Source organism: Acomys russatus, chromosome 18 (genome assembly GCF_903995435.1).
Source record: "Acomys russatus chromosome 18, mAcoRus1.1, whole genome shotgun sequence".
Taxonomy (NCBI): domain Eukaryota; kingdom Metazoa; phylum Chordata; class Mammalia; order Rodentia; family Muridae; genus Acomys; species Acomys russatus.
Window position 1 is genome coordinate 41,095,265 of NC_067154.1, and position 24,292 is coordinate 41,119,556.

Genomic DNA, 24,292 nt, shown 5'->3' on the forward strand with positions numbered 1-24,292 from the left:
AGAGAATAGTGAATATTGCTAAATTTGAGGATCTGTGGGATAGCCAATAATGAAATCACTTTAAAAATATTAAATAGAAGCATGTCACCTCCTAAAATCATATACACAAAACTTTGACATGTGTGTTGTTGGTAAAAAAAAAAAAATTGTAAATCTCTAGGACACCTGGATTTCACCAAATACAGTAAATATGACTGAGCTGGAACACAACAGCCCATCTACCCCACTTGGCTCTGTCTTAGACCTCTTTCTATTTATTCACTCAGGATTACATAACTGCTTCAGAATTTCCACTTCATCAGACAACTTTTCTTTGGCACTCAGTGGATCCAGCTTATTAGCCAGAGTTCTTTCCTTTTCTAGGTCGGGAATTACACTCAAGAGGGGACATGCCTGGCAGTTGACAGTACCCAGTATATGCGCCACGGAAATGGCCTAGCTTTCTGTGTGTGTTTCTGTACATCTACACAGGAGAACCCTCTTGGTGCCAAAGCCCTTGAGGAAGTGCTGTGCAGCCTTCACGCACAGCCCTTCACGGTTCCATGGTCTTGCCACATGATGCCATCTGGCTTTCAGCTCCCCACCTGACCCCTTGCTATGTCTCAAGACATACCCCTATGTGAGCTGTAATTTACTACCAGAAATGCCACTAAAAAATGTAATGTAATATTTTAATATTAATGAAAGAAAAGAAGCGCCCTCATGCAATTCAGAATAAAATGCTACTTTGCATTATAAAGGCATAATGTGCTATCCCATAAAATACACAGAAAGTCATCAACTACATGATGTCATCAAGCACATCTTGCCCATTGTAGTGTCCAGAGTGCATTTATCTCAATCAGTTCCAATTTCTTAGCAGAATGGCAAGATACCTTAACACCAATTGCAATCTTGTACATTTCGAGGCAGGCCTCTGTATAGTTTCATATTTTAATGTGCAGTCACACCTACGCATTGCAGTTCCACATCCGTGGACTAATCAACTATTGATCAGAGCACACAGGAAGAGGATCACACAGGTTGTGTACAAACACAGTTTTATGACAGAGACTTGAGCATGAACTCTGGCATATAGTGAGAGATCTACAACTGAAACTCTGGGTACCACAAGGTGGTTATATCAAGATTGTTTTCTAGTGATTTATACCTATTAGTGTTTCATATAACATAGATAATACCTCATTGTGGCAGTGCATGCATCATCATTTACACCCTAATTTTGGCTATTTTTTTTTTAATCACCAATAATGGTTAAACATCCATATATGTAAAGTCTTCCATGAACCCAGATCTGTTTTAGATTGAATGACACTTTTGTGTACGATGTAAAGATGTGCCCTCTCCCACAGCCCAGGACAGACAGGAGATTTGAACCAGGAATGGGACTGGTCAAGGGGGCCTCAGTCACCTTGCTATCCTCATCCTGCCCTACTAATCTCATCCCTGCCAATTTGTATTTCTGCAGGAAAAAGAAGACTCCCAGTATACCAAAGAGGGGGCCTACAGAATTTGAGAAGATCAGCGAATGCCTGTGAAATAAATGGAGGAAGAAAACTAGCAGAAAACCTAAAAGAAAAAAAAAATCACATAAACTTTCCTTCTCTGTTTATTATGTGGATACGCTACTCAAGCAATTTAGGCCCTAATTACATAATCCATATAATCAGTCTGTAGAATTAAACATTAAACTGTGCTAGCTATACATACACAATACCACACACTTTGACAGAATGTGCGGATTCAGTACGGAATCCCAGTGTTTTCCTAAGCACATGAACCACTTTAAGAGCCACTTGACGCTGATGAAACTGACTGGAGTTATATTGTGTATCCAACAAAACAATTCAGATAATTCCAGGGTCTCTGGGAATCTGATATTTTTGTCCCAAGTTGCAGTATGCGATTCTTTATGGTGTAGTTTTATCACTTACCTTCAGATTCACTACAATTTAAACGTAACCCTATAGCTGCTTTAAAGCTACACAGAGCCGCCTTTTAAGACCATATGAACTTAGCTTCTCCCCAATTCAAACTCCTAAGAAGCTGTTTGAGATCCAGCTCGGCCTGGGAGCCTCCCTGCCATACTTTGAACAGCACACGTGAAGGTGAGACACTGGAGATTAGCGTAGGGCTATGGAGATGGGTCTCCAAGCTCAGCAGCCATCAGTCACTGGCTGCCCGCCCTTCACAAGACTCACCCAGTATCATGGAGGTCCAATTTTCTTTCCCGCAGAGGCAAGAAATGATGATAATAATTTTTGCTCTGTCTCCCACGCCACCTCTAACTGGAGAAATGTTTACATAGCAATCTATAAAACCTTAAGTGCCGTACACAGAAGAATTGGCACTCTTTAATTGGTGGCTGAAATATTTAACAAGTAAAATGAAAAAAAGATTCTGCTCAATGGAGGCCATGTGACAGAACAGATGAGTCTCAGATTTTATTCATGCTAAGGGACCTCCATTTTGTTTCTCAAATCCCTTTAAAAACCAAGGCATGAGAAGAAATAGAAAATGGCACATTTCCAGGAATGCTATTCTCTTATCAATTTTTGAATTCAATTTACGTATGCCAGCCAAATATATTTCTAAAATTATCAATTAAATCTTCTCTAAGCAGAGACATTTTGAGTACCAGTGGCCACATCAAAACACTTGCACTAGGGATAGCATATCCTGGGTTGGCTATCACTACCATCTATGTCCTTTTTTCTGAAGGTAAACTACAGTCCACTTTTATAGTACAAATCCTGTGCTAAATAACAGCTACTCGTAACTCATAGTGTACCACTCATTGGTATTTGTGTCTCTGTGGAAGTAAAATAATTATGTTCATCTACACGAAGCGATCTTAGCTGACAGGTATGACATGCATTATTGCACGTGGAGCTCTATGGCATCTGGCCATGTAGAAGCTTCCAGAAACTTCTGGCTAAGCTTCTCAGTGGAATGACCACTGAACATGACACCTATATTGGTTATTGGGAATCATATCAACCCTCCAGAGAATCTTTTTTTTTGATTTTGCAGTAACTTACCAGGGGCAATAATATTATCAAGTACACTGACAGAAACAGACATTTAACATTCATTGACTTAAACCAGCACCACATCAAGTGTCCTCTATGTTCCTGGATAAAGCAGTGCTGGCTTAGTGCAAATGTCAAAATGTTCAGTGTCCATGTGTCTGATGTGCTATTAACACACTTCTTTCTGTATTTATTTTAAAAGCAAAGGTAAAAAAATTTTAAAAGAAAACAAAAAAACAAAAGCGAACAACCAAACCCAAAATATCCTTGGGCTGGAGAGATAGCTCAATGCTTAAAAGAGCTGAGGACTCAAGTTCAGTCCCCAACACCCAAATTGGGTGTACTCACATGTGTGTGTGTGTGTATGTGTTCTTTAAAGTAGTTATAAAAAATCTTTATGAACATTGTTAAAGCCTCATCACACACTGTTTTGGTCCTCTCCTGCCTGTGCTGTAGGAGGGTTCTATGTTGCCATTAGACAAAGGACAGCAAAGGATATGTTACCGTTCTCAGAAATACAAACACGAGGATGTGGAAAGGCCATGGGTAGAATCTTACGTTTGTTCTCAACAAAAATGGTGTTTCCAGGAACCACAAATGAAATGTGTGTCGGGAGCAGAGGGGGCAGGAGAAAGCAGGGCTGCCTCTCTGCTCTTTAGTGGTTACAAGCACCAGAGAAACCTCCAGGTCATCTATCTCCTTTCTTTTCTCTCTCTATCTATCTTAGAATTTCCACATGCGATTGTCCAGCGTCCTGTAGAACTCAAAGACTTTACACCATGGACTACAGAAATAGCTTTGGCTGTAACAAAAGGGGATATCTTCCACAAATAAGGAGTTTGGAACACCTTTGAGGATCCAGACATAATGTTTCTCTACATTTCCAGGTGGTTCCCTCTTCCTCACAGCTCAATTCTCTACTGGGCTCTCAATCTTTCAAAGTCACAATTTAAAACACTTAAGCACTTCGGCACCAACCGTCCACTTGTTGTGATGTCTCCTGAAGGTCCTTTTATGTCTGTTTAAATGGAGACAGAGAAGCCCACTTTGGATGTGTTTGCGGACACCTGACAACTCAGGGTATCCCACTGTCTGCTTGAAGGTAATTTAGTTGTTCTGTTTCAGGCAAATTGAATTCTGCCGCTGTTACAGCAACCCCATTTGGAATTCCGTTTTCCAGACTGCGGTTTGTAAGTGACTGCTTCATTACTTGTGGGCTTTGCATTTTTCCAGTACTGATGAAAAGAAATAAAGTAGTAAAGGTCTATATACGTATTCCACTCAGTCACCATGAGCTTAACAGCCGATGAGGGGCGCTGACAGGCAGGCTTTGTGCATGTAAAGCTGATACAGTGTATAACAGGTCCCAGTTTGTACTCTGACTATTCAAGTTTCCATTCTGTTAGCTGACTTTTTATTATTTAAATTTATTTCTGCATCATCTGTCACAGTGACTATCCTGGAAACTAAAAATATTAGACATTTCATCTAAATATTTCTGGAGAGAAATGCAAATCTACGTGGTAGGTCTTAGAGCTATTTTGACTTAAAGGACTGCTAGATACAAGGAGAATCCTTGTTGCTAAGTGACGGGTGGCACCTACTGTTTCTCCTCTGAACTCCTGAGCATCAGAACACAGTACTATCTGCTACCAAAGGAGGAGAAAAAAGCCAAGTAGATTTCCATGGGACAAATGTTGTCTTCTGTAGTGAAGCAAATTAAAGTTCTGGTGTTGATAAACCTGAGTCACAGGTGACCAGCAAATCTGCTCATGTGAAGGACAATGTCTTCACAACAGGAGCGAACAGGACTTTGTCTTCCTGCTGAGTATAAATGCTAACACTCTGAAGCAAAATAGAAGTCACTGGGACATATTTTCTAATTATTCGCCTACTTTATGGTGTTCTGTCTTTTCCTACACACACACACACACACACACACACACACACACACACACATACACACACATCTTCTATGCGAGAAGAGCTATGTGACATCATGGTAAAGGTCCAGATATGAAAGCAAACCATAAAGCAGCATCATAAAACACTTTTGAGGAATATGATGAGTTGTTGACCATTTATCCACCCTCCTTAGCTTGTTTGTTAAGCTGATATCATAAGCCTATCCTCCCCAACACATACTGCATTCTGGTTTGACTTATTGTAAACTGAAAAATAGAATGTCTGTAATGTGTACAGAAGACCAAATGGTCCATATCTCATATTCTATAAATGACAATTGCACCTTTATTGCCAATAGTCATTATCAAGTACACAAAGTATGTCCGCACTTCAACTCTGCTTACAACTAGAGGGCTGGACCACCTACACAAAGTTCTCAAGTGTGACTTTCAACCATGCCTGTGTGCTTCCTATAGACAAACCCTGGGCAGGCTGAAGAATAAGGTTGTCACCCTATGCTTTTATGTGGTCTTCATAATTCAATCACTAAGACAAGTCAGAGATGCGGTAACTAACAGCATTAAGAGAGATGGGATTCAAAGGTCATTAATAACCCATATTCAATAGTGATCCCCTAGGAATTGTAACTGCATATATATATATATATATATATATATATATATATATATATATATATATATATTCTGTCTGTAAGCACCTTTTGCTACTTCCAGTTTTGTTTCCCTAAGAAGATGCTTCCGCGGAACAAGGCTTCACTGTTTTTAAAAATGGTAAGAATAATATAGGAAGGTGAACACATTTGAAGAAGGGAGGTGCCACTGAGGAGGCAGCTGGAGCAAGAGGTAGGAAAGTGGTGTGAAACAGCACTTGCAGTGGGCAGTGGTAAGGCCAGAGCAAGGGACCCAGAAACTACTGTGCCCTTCCTTCTCTCCCTCTGTTCTGCTACCCTTCATTGTTCCGTGAACCCAGAGAGCAAGCAAACCCTCAAATAAAAGTAACCATGGCAAATGAATTAAGCATTCCCTCTTACATGTATTATGCTCAATATAACGGCCTGAGAAGTAATTTGTGCCATGCTTATATTCAAGGATAATTGCCATTTTATCAGTGAACTGCATTGCTTACAAGTCTGACTTACATTGCAAAGGACTGACAGGATGATTCCATTTGGCCCTTGTATGTCTAACTCATATGATTTAGCTTGTGACAAAATGAAAGCATGTGACATTTGTCCTGGCATATAAGAATATGAGTGCTTCCACATGTGTTACTACATTTTGCCCCAACTCTACCGGCAAACCGAACAAAACAAATCACTGGTCACACACAAGCCTGCACCAAAGAGTGAAGAATACAGGAACGCCTCTCTTAAATCTCTGTCAGGATGTACTTTAGGTGTAATGCAAGAGGTATTAAAATCCGTGGAATCTTTAGGAAGCTGACGGAGGTAAGGAAAGAATGGCGCTCCCAGCCATGACTGCAACACTGCTTTCCAACACATATACAGTTACAATATGCCTGTGCTCTTTTGCTATCGCGGAAAAGCAAAGTTGACATTCCAAAAGCAATTAACGTAGTCAGAAGCACATAATTCAGACCAATTATGAAATATTGAGTTCTTATGAAACGCAGCCTGAGGTTTATATACTAATTCAATTCTGTGGGTGGTGTCAGAGAATAGCTACAAACAGGAAGGGGTATGAAGTTCAAATTTTATGCACTACACACACATCTATGGCATACAAAGTGAATGAGTCCCCTCATTCAGCATGCAGCAGGCACACTTGGGCTTCCCATGGACTGTGGACTCATATGTGTAATCTGTCCACACTAAATAAGAGAAAGCCCATGCACGTGCAGGGTAAACAGTTTGCTTATGGAATAACATTTTTTTTCTGGTCCATCACAATGACTGATTAAAATATGCTACGCTTATCCACATTTGAATTAATTCATGTGAAATTAAACAAATATTTATCAAACTGTGGGGAAACATTCCATCAAATTGAAAGACCTGAGTAGAGAAACAAATGGCATGTGCTTAATTGCAGCTGACATTTAAATGAAATTGGCATTCTTAAATTATTTAGCAATAATTAAAAATTATCAGATGCGGCACTTTGAAAATGTGTGTGTGTTTAACCTCATCACACTTCCTGAACCTAAGGAAGTCTAAACAAAGCATATTTTAGGATATAATTTGGTAGATGGATGAAAAAAAATGAATAATTTGTTCCAGTACAATTTTGATATAGTAATACAGAAATGGGAGGAATCAGTCTTTGCAGTGAATTTCTCTCAGGTTGTTCATGTCTTCGTGGCTGGACACAGCATTCCAGTGTGTGCACATCTCTGTCCTGTGTAGCTCATAATCTTGTCCACAATAGAAACTGCTGATTAACACCTCTCAATGATGAGCAAATTAGTACAGTCAAATGCAATGCCTAATGCTGTACTTCTCTCATAGCTAAATATACCCCAAAATCAAAATATAGTTGCTAAGAATGTGAAATGATTTACTAAAGTATATTATTGTTTATAAGAAAAAAAGACCCTCATATAAGCTGAAAAGGTCTGAAATTAGAAGATCTACTCAAATATGTCCTAGCAGCTGACACATATCTGGAGATAAAAGTCACTTGGACAGTCATCTAGATTGGATGATAAATTCACTGCTAGTCATTCATCCATGAATCCATCCATAAGCCAGGAATGGCCCTAGCTTCATTTCTTTTACTTTGATAAAATACCCTGACAGGAAACAACCTAGGGTTGAAAGGGCTTAGCCAACTTATATAGCACCAAGTTCCAGTTCACTGGGGTAAGGGGTTAAGGCAGAAGCTAAACCTAGCTATTCATATAACCTCCCCTGTCAAGAACGGAGAACAATAAATGCATTCATGCTGCTTGCTTGCTTGCTCCTCTTAGTTCAGAAATTTCTGCCTAGAGAATAGTGCCACCCATAGTGGACTGGGTATTCCAGGTCAATAAACAATCAAGACAGTCCCCCAAGATAGGTCCAATGGCCAATTTGATCCAGATAATATTCAATTAACATGCTACTTGCAAGTAGTTCTAGGCTGTGCCAAGTTAATAGTTAAAGCTAGCTGTCACAAAAGAACATGAACAGTGTCATGTGACAACACCTAGCTTGAAGAAGCTTATTATCAATGAAGGTGAGCCAAATACTGATGAGTGAAACAGTTATTATAATATCTACCACCTGTGAATGACTGCCATTTCTTTAATACTGCCTAGACTGTATTATATGCATCATTTAATTTAAAAGATGCATAAAACATAGCTATTCTGTTTAATTAAAATGTGTATCAATTTTTACAAAGGAAATAACTGTGTTTCTTCAATATTCTGCTATATCAAAGTACCATACTTAGTGATGTCATGGGAATTCCAGAGAAAAAACAAAATATGGGAAGGAAAGTAAAGAACATGGGCTTTAAGGAGGAAGACGATCAAAAGCAAATAGTGAGCAGATGACATTTCAAGCCAAGGAGACAGATGAGTCAGCAGGGGTGGTTCAAAATATGGAAATCCATCAATGTAACCCATCATATAAACAAGGTGAAAGAAAAAAAAACCACATTGTCATGTCAAAAAAAAGCATTTGATAAAATTTAACAGTAATTCACATTAACGTTCTTGGCAAGATCAGTTATACAAGGCACATACGTAAACATAATAAAGGCAATGTACAGCAAGCCTGTAGACAACATCAAGTTAAACAGAGAGAAACTTAAATTGATTCCACTGAAATCAGGGAAAAGACAAGGTGGTCCACTCTCTCCGTATCTTTTCAATAGATAGTATTTGAAGTCCTAGCTAAAGCAGTAAGACAAGTAAAGGAGATCAAGAGATACAGATTGGAAAGGAAGAAGTCAAAGTATCACTACTCACAGATGATATGATAGTGTACATAACTGACTTCAAAAATTCTACCAGGGAACTCCTATAGCTGATAAACACCTTCAGCAAAGTGGCTGGATACAAAATTAACTCAAAAAAAAAAAAAAAAAACAAAAAACAAAACAAAAACAAAAACAAAAAAAACAAAAAACAAAAAAACCACTAGTAGCCCTTCTGTATAAAAAGCCAAATTAGGAAACAGTACTCCTCACAATAGCCACAGAAAAACATAAAAAATCTTAGTGTAACACTAGTTCAAGTCTCTGAAGAAAGAAATTGAAGTAGATATCAGAAGATGAAAATATTTTCCAGGGGCTCATGGATCGGTAAGATAAACATAGTAAAAATGGACATCTTACCAAAAGCAATCTACAGATTCAATGAAATTCCCATGAAAATGCCAACACAATTCTTACGGACCTTGAAAGAAAAATTCTCAACTTCAAATGGATAAACAAAAACCCAGAATAGCTACAACAATCCTGTACAATAAAAGATCTCCTGGAGGTATCTCCATCCCTGATCTCAATCTGTACTATAGAGCAACAATAATAGAAATTGCATGGTACTGACTAGAAATAGAATGGTGGGTCAATGAAATTGAATTCAAGACCCAGGAATAAACCCACACACGCATAGACATTTGATTTTTGACAAAGAAGCCAAAACTATAAAATGGGGAAATCAGACAGCATCTTCAGCAAGTGGTGCTGGGCTAATTGGATGTCTATGTGTAGAAAAGTGCAAATACACCCATATTATCAACTTGCACAAAATTAAATCCTATTCTTTAACCTCCTCAATTCACCTGCATGGGATTCTCTTCCTTACAAATTAGCTAGCCCCAGATATGCTCTGACAGCAACAGAAAATTAGGGCAAATCCTTGCAGCATAGAAACGATAAATTCTTATGGAGATATACATAGTAATTTCTCAAATAGATTGTAGTTCAGATGTCATCAAATTATCAGCATGTAACACACATTGCGTTGATTTGAAAGAAAAAAATGTGTAATGCCTAACTTCAATTTTATAATATCTATTTAAACATACGTAAAACTGAAACTCTTACACCCCTGGTTAGACTTACACATAGGTTACTTTCTACCAGAATTTTTAAGAACTTATCAGAACAGAGATAACCTGCTGAGAACTTCCCCTTTTAAGTACAGGATCATAGAAAAACCACACTGGAGCTTTCAAGATTTCTTATAATACACTGAAATACAATATCTGGAAACGCTAGACAGGAAAGCTGTTAGCAACACAACTATTTTTCTGTATCAAAGTCATTTGCTGGTTGGAATGCCATCAGCTCTCCACAGCAGAAGCAACAGCAATCAGGAGTGTCCGCCATCAGCACTTAACACACATCCACCAGGTGCCAGAGCATCCTATGAGTTCAGCTGTGCATTAACTTACACATTACTCACAATGTGCAAGAAGGTAGAATTAGTATTCTCAGATTATAGATATGGAAGTACAGAGAAGTAACTACCTTAATAAGTGACAATACTGTCACGGTTTTAGGTACTATCCTGAGACAATGTTGATGGATACATTTAGAATAACCTCTTCATGGGACACGCAACATGAGACATTTTTATGTATGGAAAATGTCCATAATGCAAGCCAATCTTAATATTGTATGTGCTTTCCTTTCAACAAGTCTGAAGTAAGTATTCCTGAGTAAGGCAATTTTATTAAAAACAATTTTCAGTAAAAACAAAATCATAGTGCAAAACTGAGATCATTTGAATCTCCTTCAATAGCAGATAAAGCTAACACCTTGGAAGCCACTTCTGTAATGGGAAACTAATGTTTCCCTTAAATCATTGTGTAAGTGTTCACAGAGCTTACTTAGATTTTTTCACAAATTCCCACACAAAAATCAAGATTTATGAATTTAATGAAAGTCTCCTTCTGCCTGTCCTTGGAGGCATTTGGAAACATCCAGACACATGGCCAGACGCAAATGGCATATAACTTTTAATATCGCAAATAAACGGCTGTCTTTATGTAAGAGGATAAAAGCATGTTTAAAAGAAATATTTTTTTTCTCTGTGTCTGAGTCCGTTGCCATGGGCAGCTAATTTTAAGGACACCGTTCAAAATAATAACTCATCATAATTGTTGCAAAATATTTCCCTCAGCTCAGAGTGTATTTCAACAACTAAACCAGGTTCAGTCCTTACTGGATTCCTGAGAAAATTACATGAATATAATGTTTATCTGTCTCAGTAAATTAACAAACTAATGAGTATACGTGTCATCAGAAAATCTAAGTAGAAAGAGTTCATGCTTTTTAGAGTCAACATCCAAACAGGAATTAAAAAACAATGAAATTAGAAAAACAAAAACAAACAAACAAAAAACAAAGGAACTATAAAATCCCAGTGAGATGCACTCTGTAAGTCTTTCACATAACACACTCCCTTGCCTATCACAGAGGTTCAAAAAAGCTCAAGGAGTACTTGAGGAGCTGGTGTGGTACCTGTGCTTCGGAAAAGGACTGTGACATCAGGAGATGGTAAGGACCAGGTACATGGGCTGTCACATAGCTTCATCTCCTCGTAGAGGCTGGGTAAGCAGAAGGCACTTCAGGAAAACCAATTAGATGACAATGTGCCAGCAATCTGGGTTGGAACTGTCATCACAGCTAGGGTTACTATTGTTCAGATGAAACACGATAACCAAAGAAACTTGGGGAGAGACTGGCTTTATTCGGCTTAAGCTTTCACAACACTGTTCACCATCAAAGGAAGTCAGGGCAGGAACTCAAGCCAGGCAGTGAACTGGAAACAGAGGATGATGCAGACAGAGGGGTGCTACTTACTGGCTTGCTCCTTATGGCTTGCTGAACTTGCTTTCTTTTAGATCCCTAGACCACCAGTTCAGGGGTGATAGCACCCACAATTGGCAGGATCCTGCCCCATCAATCAGTAATTAGGAAAATGTAAAATGCAACTTACTATGTCATGTTCGGTATCCCTGGGAGGGGAGGTTTCCCTTTTCTGAAGGAAAATAAAGGAAGGAGGAGTGGATCTGGGGGTGATGGGAGGTTGGAGGGGGAGGGAAGAGGGAAACTGCAGTTGGGATGTAATACATAAGAAAGGAATTTTTCTTTTAAAAGGAAGAAAATGTCCTAGGCTACAGCTTAGTCTTATACAGGCATTTTCTCAGTTGAGTCAGCATCCTGTCTGATGACTCAAGCTTATGTCAAGTTGACACAAAACTAGCCAGCGCAGATGTGAAATGTGCACACGGACCTGCTGCCCAGCTCTACTTTAAAAGAACATCGGGACAGCTTGCAAACGAACCCACATGCACACACGTGCAGGGCATGTACTGTTTATAGCTCTCTTGGGACATCAAGTTTTATGCAAAACATGTCCATTTCCTTCAGTACAGAAAATTGCCTAGTGCTGAATCCCAGGAATATATTTCTTTTGGTTTTACTCATAACTTACTCCAACAGCCTTCAACCTTTGGGTTCATGAAACAGGTCTTTGTGGGTAGGGACACTGAGACCGAGGACTTGGGCAGCTATGCTTTTTCGTGTGTTCTTTTTTTGGCTCAGGGACTTTACTATATTTTGATTCTTACCCCATACTCTTCATTAACACAGAGGACTGCTCTCCTGACATGGAAAGATTCAGAACCAGCCCCCCAATTCTCTATACTAATGTTGGGATGGCACAATCTCGTTGTACATACAGATCAATGTCTGTCCTTACTCATATATATGTCACCCCAGGTCAACAAATCTACTTCTACCCACTTCACCCACAGGTGGACACTTATGAATGGGGAACTTTGGCACTGCAGAAACCATCACCTGCAGCTTCTCCCTCACACCCCATTTCAGTGTCTGCTGGGATCTGGTCTCCACTCTGCAACTATTACCATTGCATTATCTTTTCATGATTCTCTCGCTCCAAAAAGTGATGTCTCCCACGCTTATTCCAAAATGTGTTGTCTCTATATATGATCCCTCCAGAAGCTCAACTAGGAGAGTTTTTGAGATGCTAACCCCTAATGGACTTACCTAAAACACACGATACTCTTTCAGTTCAGATATCGAGGACTAGTCTAACAACAGCCATGGCCGTATCATGTCTGGAGCTGTGATGAACTCGGAGATTCGGCACCAAGATCCTCCCATACAGTTTCCCACCTAGTGCTGGGGACAGTGCCACTTCTAACACTGCTCATCACTTTTCCTTCAAGGCAAATCCTTTTCCCATATTCCCACTTCAGTCTGTGATACCACTAACAGCCAATCTATGTGCCATACTTTTGGACTCAATTTTAACATTTTTGATCACCATATAATAAAAATTGTAGTAAATATTCCTTTAAAGACCTCTTTTGGCTGTTCTTCTGCTATCCCCCCTTAACCACCTCCTCTTCCTGCACTCTCCTCTAGCCATCTAAACTACTGTCAACCTCTCTAGTTTATTCTCTCTAGTACGCATGGGAAGCAAGGCTAAGGTTTAAAATAGTCCACAATATTACATTCAGTCAAGGATTTATCATCACCATGCCTCTCCAGTTCAGTTCAATTTATTTCAGCATTCACAGGAATTTTGAAAATTTCTTCCCTTCCCTGGGAGAGGTTTTGTCTCAGCCTCCTGCCAAATCATCTGTCATTATCACCTCACCAAGCAACAAAACAGTACTAAAAGGGTGAAAAAAATCAAACTATTCATGGTGGCTCATGTCCTGTAATCTCAGTTCCTCGGAAGCTAGAGCAAGAAGAGAAAAAAACAAAACAAAACAAAAAACAAACAAACAAAAAACTGAAGGCCAACCTGGGATATATTCATTTTAGTTCAAGGCAACTCTGGGTTCCTACATAAGGGAAACCTCTCAAAAACCAGCCAAACGATCAAAAACCAAACATCTCACCTTAAGAAAACAGGAATAGAATGGCTTTTGGAACTCATCAGTAGCGGTGGTCCGCAGCACAATGAAGAGAAAGCACACTGGCCTTTATGCAACACTTATTAGCATCATGTTTGGTGATGATATAATGAAAGCTTTCCCCAAGGAAATTAAAAGAAACAAAGACAAGAATAATTATTGTCATTATCTCAATTCAGCTCATGCAGAAGGTCTACCCAGTGTTGTAAAGCATAAATAATAAAATAGATTATAGAAAAATAAATTTACCATTCTTAAAAAACATGGTAAACATGATTATATAGTCAAAAGTACACACTGTAAAGTAACAGTATGAGAGTTAGCACATACATTTAGCAAAGTCATTAAATGTAAATTAAAAATGAAAAACAGGTCAATGTACCAGACAATAAAAGCAATTTTACACATCTAAAAGTCTAAAGTAGAACTAAATAATTAAATACAAAACTATCAAACATAGTAAATAAAGTTCAAACCATCTATACCAAGAAACCAAAACACTGCTGAGAGAAATTAGATGCGTGTTGTAACATGTTTAATAGTAGGAGAACTCTGGACTTAAAATGCAAATTCACCTCAAGTTGACTTGCAGATTCAATATAAACCCAACCAAAAATCTCAGAGGTGTGGGAGGAGGTAGAGGAGCAAGATGTGTTGAAAATTATTTCAATTTTAGAGTAGAAATCGGGGAAACTGAGAATAGCTAAGCTGTCTTAAAAAGAAAAGTTGGAGGGGGGACACCGGCTCCCAAATAGCCACATCTACTATAGAATTCTCCTCACTGCAATTTGTAAATTGATGCCCAAATCTAGAAAAATAAATCAATACATTTACATTTAATTGAGTACAGGTGCATGATTCTGATAAAGTGGACACTGTCAGGTGAGTGAATAGCCCGTGGGAAGGAGGGTGAATTACCTTACATCTCACAGTATCATAACACAAGGGCCCAATCCAGATGGATATAGATATAACCTGAAGGGCCAGTCAGCCAACTAGGAAAAATAAATAAGGACCAGCCCATCATGATTTCTGTTCAAAGCCTCATAAAATGAGAGACCAAGAAGACTATCAAAAACAAACAAATAAGTCACAAGAAGGCAAGTGCCCTGAAAGCCATCCTGCATTCCAGCTCCTTCCAAAAACCCTCTTCCCTCTAGAGCAGCCATTAGAGCAGCCGACTTCAGGGTTTCTGTTTCAACAATATTGGCTATTTGACTAATGCGTCAAATTAGCTGGAAGGAAAAAAAAAAAAAATACAGCCACTCCTGCTTAGTTATTCATGTGTAAGTTGTCAACTTTCTGGGTCTCAACTGTCTATGAAATTACAAGGCCCAAGACCGTCTAGGCGCCTTTCAATTATAAAGTGTGGACTCTGGTGCTACAACTCTTTTTAAATGCACAAATCTGCAAGGAGGATGCAACGAGTTGAAATGAACCAGTATTAGTCAGCAGAATATTTAAATTCTAATTCTGCATGGATGAATTCATAAAGTGTAACTCATGCCATTCTCAGAGGTTCCCAACCAGCTCTGGCCAGGAATATCATGTGTAACTATTGTGTCAACAGAAAAGTATCATGACTCATCAACTGTCCCATGTTGGCACTGACAGGGCATAAGAATGGTGGCCATGGAGGGAAATGTCATCCTCATCTTCCAGAAAAGCCTGAGAATCCAGCAGTGACTGAACCATCTTCTAAAGTAGCAGAAGATGCACCAGTGGCCCTGGAGAATTCAGGGGGTGTGCCTTCCTCTCCGACACAGTTAAATAAAGCAGAGCATTGTAGCAGAGTTTATCTCAGACTGTAAATAACTCCACTCCATCCAGTTTTAACCAAGACCACTTGAAGCAGCTCAGAAATGCATCTGTCACGTTGCCTTGTGTGATTTAAAGGAGTTTATTGTTTACAATAGTGTCTCAGCAGTAAAGGCACAATGCATAAATCAGGCACTTGCCAGGCACTGTGGTGAGTGCTTTATGCGAATTATCTTAAGTAATCCTCATGGTGACCTTGTGAAGCAGCGATATTAACCTCCACTTCACGGGTGAAGAAATAGACTCTGACAGCCCTCAAACCTCAGAGCACATATTGCAAGTTGCTGGCTCACTCACTGTCTGATCCCAGAGTGCATTCTCCCTTCCCTCTTCCCACTATGCCTTTCACCGGAAGCTGAAGGCTGACATGCAAAGATGTGGTGTGCCTAATAGCCAGGTGCTGTCCAGGATGGGCAAGAGAGGAGAACAGAACTAAAGAGACAAAGAAAAAAAAAAGTCTTAACTTTGGAAGTGGAATGCTTCTGAATAACAGGGTTGGTTGATTGATTATTGATTATTGATTGATTGTCCTGGGTATTGGACCCAGAACGTTGTGTACTATACTGAGCACTGTACTTCTTAGCCATGCCCCCATCCCAACCACACACCACTTATATATACAGTACTGTTAATATGGATAATGAATGAATATAGTTACAGGCTCAGCAGATGTCATGGTTGTCACAGGACCCTCAAATGATGGGAATCCTTACTGGAACCAAGGACTAGACTTAGACCCCTGCTGGGGAGCCCATGTTGAGGACCTGGAGCAAGGGACGGCTTTAATTTTGTTTCTGTCTGGGCAGCATGTCTCTGTGTATAAAAGCAAAGGATATATGAAAGTGTAAGGGTTGAGATGTACTATGAATAAATCAATAAAATTTTTAAAAAAATAGTAAAAAAAATAGTAAAAAGAAGAAGAAGAAGAAGAAAGAAAATGTAAGAGAGCTGTAGTATTTGTTGTTTGTGATGGGGCTTTCCTCAGAAGCACTATTGATGGACTCCTAAGTACACATGAACACTTCCATAGGAAGACTCCCACAAATACCACAGTTTCATATAGAACTGAAAAGCAATGCCTTGATTTTCAGAGCAGAGCTTGCCAGAGGCAATTACATTTGCTTATACTTTCTCATTTCTGGGTTTAAAATCCGATCTGGCCTTCTTCAGGGTTGAATTACATATCTATCCTGTCTACTGCCAAGTTCCATGGCCCTAGTCACAGTCCATGTAAATTTTGATTGCTCCCCATCCACAGCGTGGATAAATTAATAGGCGCTTCACAGTGCGCCCGCCATGTCTGGAGAATGAAAGCAATGCAACTTGCCAAAAGCATTTGGTAAAGCTTATTTCACCTTGGTCTTTAAAACACGGAACCAAGAATACTACTAGGCCACAGAAACTATTGAAGTCTAAAGATCAGGACAGAAAATCAACAGAGCTTGTGCCCAGCTTATAGTGTGCCCAGCAAAGAAAAAGGAACAATAATTATATTTCTAGAGAGCATCATCCAACACGTCCAATACTCCCACAGAGAAATCAAAGCCACTGAAGATTGGCTCACATTTTCACTTCAGTGTGGTGGCAATCAACTAAACACATGAGGGTAAAGGTGCCTGTGGAAAGCCATCCACCAGCGCACCTCTGCACAAAGAGCTCCAGTGCATTTTAACTAATTTACGGTATCCCGGAATTAGCCTTGATTTTTCTGTGACTTCTCCGCTCTCTGTTTCATGGCCTCCTAGAGCTAATCATTTTGACTTCCTTAACAAGTGAATCATGCCTTGATTACTTTCAATATAAACTTTAATCTTTCTTTGACCGAATCAGACACTTCAACTTCCTTTTCCACTTAAATCCAGTCTAGTTTTTCTCTTTTCCTTTTCCTTTTTTCTTTTTTTAAATTACCCAGTTTCATAAAGTACATCAGATTTTGTCCAAATGCTAGGAATGTCTGAATCAGAGTACTGGAAAATTTAATGACAGCCCTAAAGAGGGTCAATTTACTCCTGGTGGCTACTTTGGTAGCTACTGAGTCCACAGAGCATTGGTAATGTGTCCAGTTCAACGACATTACTCTGCAGGAATTATCACTTTCAGGATCTTGTAAAAATAATTTCTAGTATTTAATTTATGCTTATAACAGGTAGAAATTATAGTTTGTATATACTGGAATAAATGTACTATGGTTTAAAAATGAGTTTCCATTTTGTTTTGTTTTTTAGTGGGGCAATTTGGGAATCTAAATTATGTAAGACATATGATTTATATTTTTTTGGGTAGTTCTGATCAACAACCCACATTTCAACTCATGCTACCACATATGAAGACTCTCCTCAGTCTTGTACTTTGTGTAGTGGCCCTTAATGACATGTCTGCCTTGTCCATTGAGGCCTCAAAAGGCATGTTTTCTTGCTTAATCTAGCATTTAATGTATCTGGATATAAATGTATCATAACATGTTAGTTTAGCTCAGTCTTCTGCCCCTTGGAGAGCTATAATTGTACAGAATGCATTTGATGCTTGCTGGTACCTGATTTTTATCTCCCCAGATTATCAATCATTAGTTCTTCGAAAACTCTTAAAAAGTGATCTCAGAAGTGGAACATGTGTCTTCCAAATGAGGCTCGTTCATGCACGGCCATGCCTGGATAGAAGTGTCAAGGACTTTCCATAATCCTCATAGCCTATTAAAACCAAACGAGTCCCAGAGAGGCCCAAAATAGAATCCAGCATCCACTCCCAGGCTCACTGTTAAGTCCTGCGGCGTAGCTGTGCTTCAATTGATAAAATAAAATGTAGCCTGTTCTACATCACACAGCCACCTCACTGCTAATTGGCAATGCACTGGGCAATATAGATCATTAGCCCGAACACAGCCAGAAACGTTATATCACACTTCTGTTCGGAAACTCCAGCCAGACAATCTTCCTAATTTCAAAATGTCAAACCCACTGGTGCTAACATTTCATCCCCTCGGTCAACTTCTTGCTGTGACTCCTTTGACGCTCCTTGGACATTCCTCTAAGGAAACAAATTGATTGACACAGTACGTAATGTTCATAATGTTCATAAAAGTTAGGTAGAGAATGCATTGTCTGCTTAAGGAATTTTGCAACTTTCCTATCTTTCACAGAAATCAGCAATACTTTGAAATCAACCTCATACTGCAACTCTCACTAGTTTATTTCCTCCAGAGAGACCATGAGGCCAGTACTGTCAAACATACATGCTCTCACACATGCCCTGTCCTATCTTGGCTAGGACACTTCATAAGCAGCAGCTGTGACCCTGACCATCCTTACCAGACAAGGTAAATCGAGCTGTGTCTAGACGTGAGCACCCCATGGATGAGTGCAGAGCGGGAAGTCAGAACAAGGGCCTATACAATACAACAAAGCACATTCAAATTTACTTTCCATGACGTTCTAAGGCCTTTCAAATGTCGCTGTTGCCCAGGCCTGCGAGATGGCTTAGTGAGTAACTTCTTCCAGAAGTTCCAAGTTCAATCCCCAGTTTCACATGACAGCTCCCAGCTGCCTGTAACCAACTTAGGAGATCTGAGCCCCTTTATTGGTCTCTGCAGGCAACTGGCATACAGGTGTGAGTGTACAGACAAATATACAGACAAAATAACCCTACACATAGAAGTCAAGTAAATCTGAAAAAAAAAAAAAAAAACCTTAAATATTGACTGTTCTCCATGGCTCTTCTTTAAAACGATCCTCTGAACCCTGGAAGCTGGGCTACCGAGTCATGCATGGGTACCAAGTCATGCACGGATTTACTTGATGATCAGCCCAATGCTCCCTTACTTTGCACATCATTCCCAGTTGCCCAAGGAAGTCATCAATCTGCACACCTGTAATGAGCCCACAGTAATTTGCATGCTGTGCACTGATTGACTTAGGAAGTTTCAAATCTAAGTGTTCACAGGAGATGGAAAGTTAAAACAAATGGGTCCAGGCAGTCAGGGGAGGCTGGAAGAGGGAAGGGTGATAAACGCCCTTCGGAAGAGGCACCTGACAACCACTGTTCAGGGGTTATGTCAAACCAAGGTGAGGAATCTATACCCATTTGTGAGACCTACAATGTTTATTATAAACAGCCATATGCACAAGCATGCCATGGCTTACACAGCAGCAAGCTCATTCCACGGACTACATGGTTCTGACCTTCAGATTCCAAATATCCGTGAGGACAAAGAAGCTACGCACCGCAGGCTCCAAATTTACTTGTGGCCCTGCACTGCTGCACCAAGAGAAACATAAATTCCTACACCAAATCCTGGTGTTTCTTCCTGAAATATCAGTTGTCTCTTAGATTCTTTGAGAATTTATACTAAAATAAATAATATGTCAGGAACACAACCTTGAAATCACATGACTGCAAGTAAAACAGGAGAAACAGAATGTCGCCACCCAACCTCACAATTACAATAATTTTCCTTTTTCCAAGCAAAAGTTTAATAAGTATGTTATTGGAGGAAAGAAAAAGAAAACCTCAGAGGAGACCAGAGCCTTTCAAATAAATAAATAAATAAATAATTTTCAAGGCTTCTTTACCATGTGGAGCTCTTGTCAGTGCTGGGCCACTTAGATGACTATATTACTTGTGCTTTCAAATTATTCTAGAAGGGCACGGGACATTATATTCAAGCAGCTCGGGCACGCCACCCCAGAGGAAGGAAGACACAGCGCAAATATTGCCGGAGAACTGGCCAGTGCCCACTCATGAACAGTTTTCACTGAGTGCCCTGTGTTTGTTTACTGGCAATGAATAAAACATTAAAATTGCCATTTAGAATATAAAGTACCTTAGTTCTTGCAAAAGGTAAAGTTATTCCTCCCTTAATGTAAGCTACCAAGGCTGTTATTTATAGAATAAAACCCATTATCACAACTCAAATATTGAACAAGAATAGTTTGTATTCAAAGATAAAATTGCCACAGGGGACTATTGATACAGGAAATGTGGCTGGAGAGATACAGAATGCATATTAAAATTTATATACCGAAGAGGGGAAATGTAGTTAACAGGTATGTTTAATATTCCAGCAGCATTGACTGCATTGTTAAAAGTTATATTTTCTGACATTTCAATTATAACCTTCTATTTTCAGTGCCTTTAGTTCAATTCAAAACTTTCCTACGGGTCCAAAATTATATGCTTTGCAAGGTCTCGGCATGCAAATGATGATGATTATTATTTTTTTTTTCTTTTAGTGTTTGTCAGAGTGAAACACCCAGAAAAAGGCCAAAGGCAAATGTGAATTTGCTTCTCTTAGGACCATCAGCTTCTGAGGTGAGAAGAAGAGGGGATAGGACAGTTTTTCCCCAGTAAAGTCAGGAGATTGAGGTGTTATTACTGCAGAAACGGCCGGTGGTGGAGTCAAAATCCAGAACTTTGAGCTCAAAGTCTATAATCATAACGTTGATGGTTATTGTCTTTATATTTTATTGGATAGGAACATGTTTAGATACGATAAAATATATTTTGTACTAGTGTAATATATGGGTATTATATTACAGATATATGTAATTTTATTTATTTATTTATTTATTGTAATTTTATAAAGAGGCTAGAAAGATATTCGTAGCATTGCTTCCAAGATTTCACAACTTGACTTTAACTGTGTTCAGGTCAATATCTAACTTAATGCTATTTATTATAATTATCAATACATTCTGTATGTGCAATGCTTAATGAGATATGTCAAGTCTCTGCATTCCAAGTTCAAAGCATAAAACCTTATTGAATGAAGTTTCCTGGCCACTTTAAAACCCAATCTGAAAAGTCCACCTCTGCCAATGAGCTATATCCTTAACCACTCATCTTTCTTTCATGTTTCGTTTTGTTTGAAACAGGATCTCACTACGCATCGCAAGCTTGGAACTCCCTAAGTACCCAGCTTACCTCTTCACGTACAAGGATCCAGTGACCTACCCACCTGCCTCTGCCTTCTGAATGTTGTAATGACAGGTATGCAGCCCCACACCCAGTTTAGACAAGTTGTTTATCATTTCTAAGAAGACTTTAAAATTCCACCTTTCCTATGAGACTTGACAGGCATAAACTGACACTGTTAGTATTTGCTATTTCCTGGCAGGCATGTCTCATTCTGAGAGCAGTGATAACAAAGTATCGCAAACAAAGAGATCAGAAGGTTTCAAGTCTGAACTCGAAGTGTCAGAGGGGCTATAACCACCCTGAGGACAGTAAAAGTCTGTCCCATGCCCTTCTCTCAGCTTCTGATATGGATGCCAATCATTGGTGTTCTGTGACTTGTGGACCCGTCATTCCAACTTCTGCTTCATCACATATCTCCACTGTGACTAAGTAAGAATACAGCCCTATTGGGTTAAAAGCCTGTAGCCCAGGCTGGCCTCATCTCCACTCACTACACTAGCCACAAGCCTGCATTTCTAAACCAGGTCACACTCACAGAAGCTAAAAGAGAAACGAGTTCCGTGGGGCTCCTCCTGAAGCAAGTGGATCAGGAAAGCTGGAAGGACACCCACTGACTGTCAGAAGCCAACCACTGACTCTGAACAGGCATGATTGGGCAGATTTCTACAGACCTCAAGGAAAAAGAAAGGAGGGTGTGGAACAGGGTAAAAGTCCCCCAGGTTCCCAAGATAGTTCATAACCATTAACATACTAAGTCCCCATTCCAAGCCTCAGACTCTGAAATACAAAGGATGTTATGTGTTAGAACTCTCAAACCCTTACTTATATTATCAGAGCTATGGGAATATCCTTAAGTGTTCAGAGACTCAAATAGGAATTCAAACATTTCTCTATGTATTTCACATATGAAATGACCGCATGATGGTAGTATCATTTCTAACGGTAGTATTATAGAGGAAATGACCTTTGCGGTATCATCTCTCTCTAACACAGACTCAGTTAGCCGCATGTGGTTCAGCTGGTAACTTTGAACTCCAGTTTCATGTCCTACATGTAACCAGTAAAACGCTCAATGCACCACAGATCTGAGGCTTGGAGTCCCAGCCAGCAGAGCAGGTCTGCATACTTGCACACAGTAGGTTGTTAGTTGAAAAACTTCCGCATCCAGTGATTAAAAGGAACTGAACTGGTCAGGAGACAGGTTCAGGCATTGTGCTCACGAATTAATTTCTGATATATAGCATGCCTCTAATAATGAAGGGAGCAGCCAGGTACCAGATCAGGAAAACACTGAATGCAAAGCATATTTATCAAAATCCACAAATCCATGGACACGTGTTACATGAGTTCTGATTAGTTTCATCTTCTCTGGCCTTAAGTAACCTAAATCATGGGCCTGCATGGTGGTGCTTGCCTTTAATCCCAGCACTCAGGAGGCAGAGGCAGGCAGATCTCTGTGAGTTTCAGGCCAGCCTGGTCTACAAAGTGAGCTCTAGGACTGCCTGGGCTGTTACACAGAGAAACCCCATCTTGAAAACTAAAACCCAAAAACTAAAACAAAAGAATCCTAAGTAACTATATATGTTAACACACTATTGTCATATAGACAATGTTTTTAGAAAGATAGGCAAAACCATCTGGTTGAGCCACACCTGGTCCTGATGAATAATGAGGGTAGCCAGGAAAGCTAGTCTGGCTAAAACACTTAAAACTGCAAGAAAATCGTCATCATCACATTAATTTTTATTAGTTCTCCCAGCTTCCAAAGAGTTCAGATGTCTGTGGCTCTGCAGAACATCACACTTCCTGCCTCTCTGACACGTCTCAGCCTTAAATAATCCACTATTTCCCTAGCCACGTTCACTTCTAAACATAAATACATCTCTTTATAGCATAGCTCAAAATATTTTTTCTACTTACTAAGTTGACACTTTCTTTGATCGCTTGAAAACCTATTCTGGTAACAATTTGTATATAATAGAGTTGAAAGTAAGCAGATTCCTTTGGGAATTTAAAACACCTTCGAAGTCCTAATGCAAATATACTGAAGACAGTTGGGGGCTGTCTCTCCCTTGCCTGCCTTTGCCTACTTGCTTGACAGCAATGATTTAAAGCCAGGTGAGGAAATAAATCCTTCAATTTGGCTCTGATCCTTGGAAAGAAGCTTAAAATGGTTTAATAAGAGGGTAAGATTAACCCTTACATCTAAAAAAAAAAAAAAAAAGAAAATTCCAGAGATGGCAAAGGAAGTGCTTTTATGCAAATGTCAATGTCATTCCTTCCTAATTACTTTCATTCTCCAAGAAAGGGGCTCCTTTGCTAATCTACTCAGATGAAGGCCCAAATGCTACCTCCAATGCCTATCTCCTGTCACAGCTTTAAGGTCATTTGGAATATTCTCCTTCTTCGTTGTGCTAAGAATTGCCAACGCACATTGGTAAATCCTCACGTGTTGATGGCTGGATTCTTCAGGATTATTCTTGAAAATTAATAAACTCTCCAATTAGATGCAAAGATTTTGTCACATTATGGCTGCAGAGCTTCTCAGTATACAATAAGTCTCCATTTGCTAATATATACCATGAAAAGAGTCATGGGAATTTAGAGCAATCCAGGTTATTAACCCAAGAAAACAGAGAAACTGTGATCTATTTTGTGCATCATATGTTAATAAAGTATTTCTTAAAAGTAAAAAATGTCCTTACTGTCTCTTAAAAGGAGCTGCCACAGACACAAAGCAATATGGACTTCATCA

General features: G+C 39.4%; 1 protein-coding gene across 3 annotated transcripts in view; it reads right to left on the reverse strand.

Annotated features, from left to right (window-relative positions):
- Klf12 (KLF transcription factor 12) overlaps positions 1–24,292 on the reverse strand; it is a 355,350-nt gene that overhangs the window by 294,668 nt on the left and 36,390 nt on the right. The window lies entirely within an intron of this gene.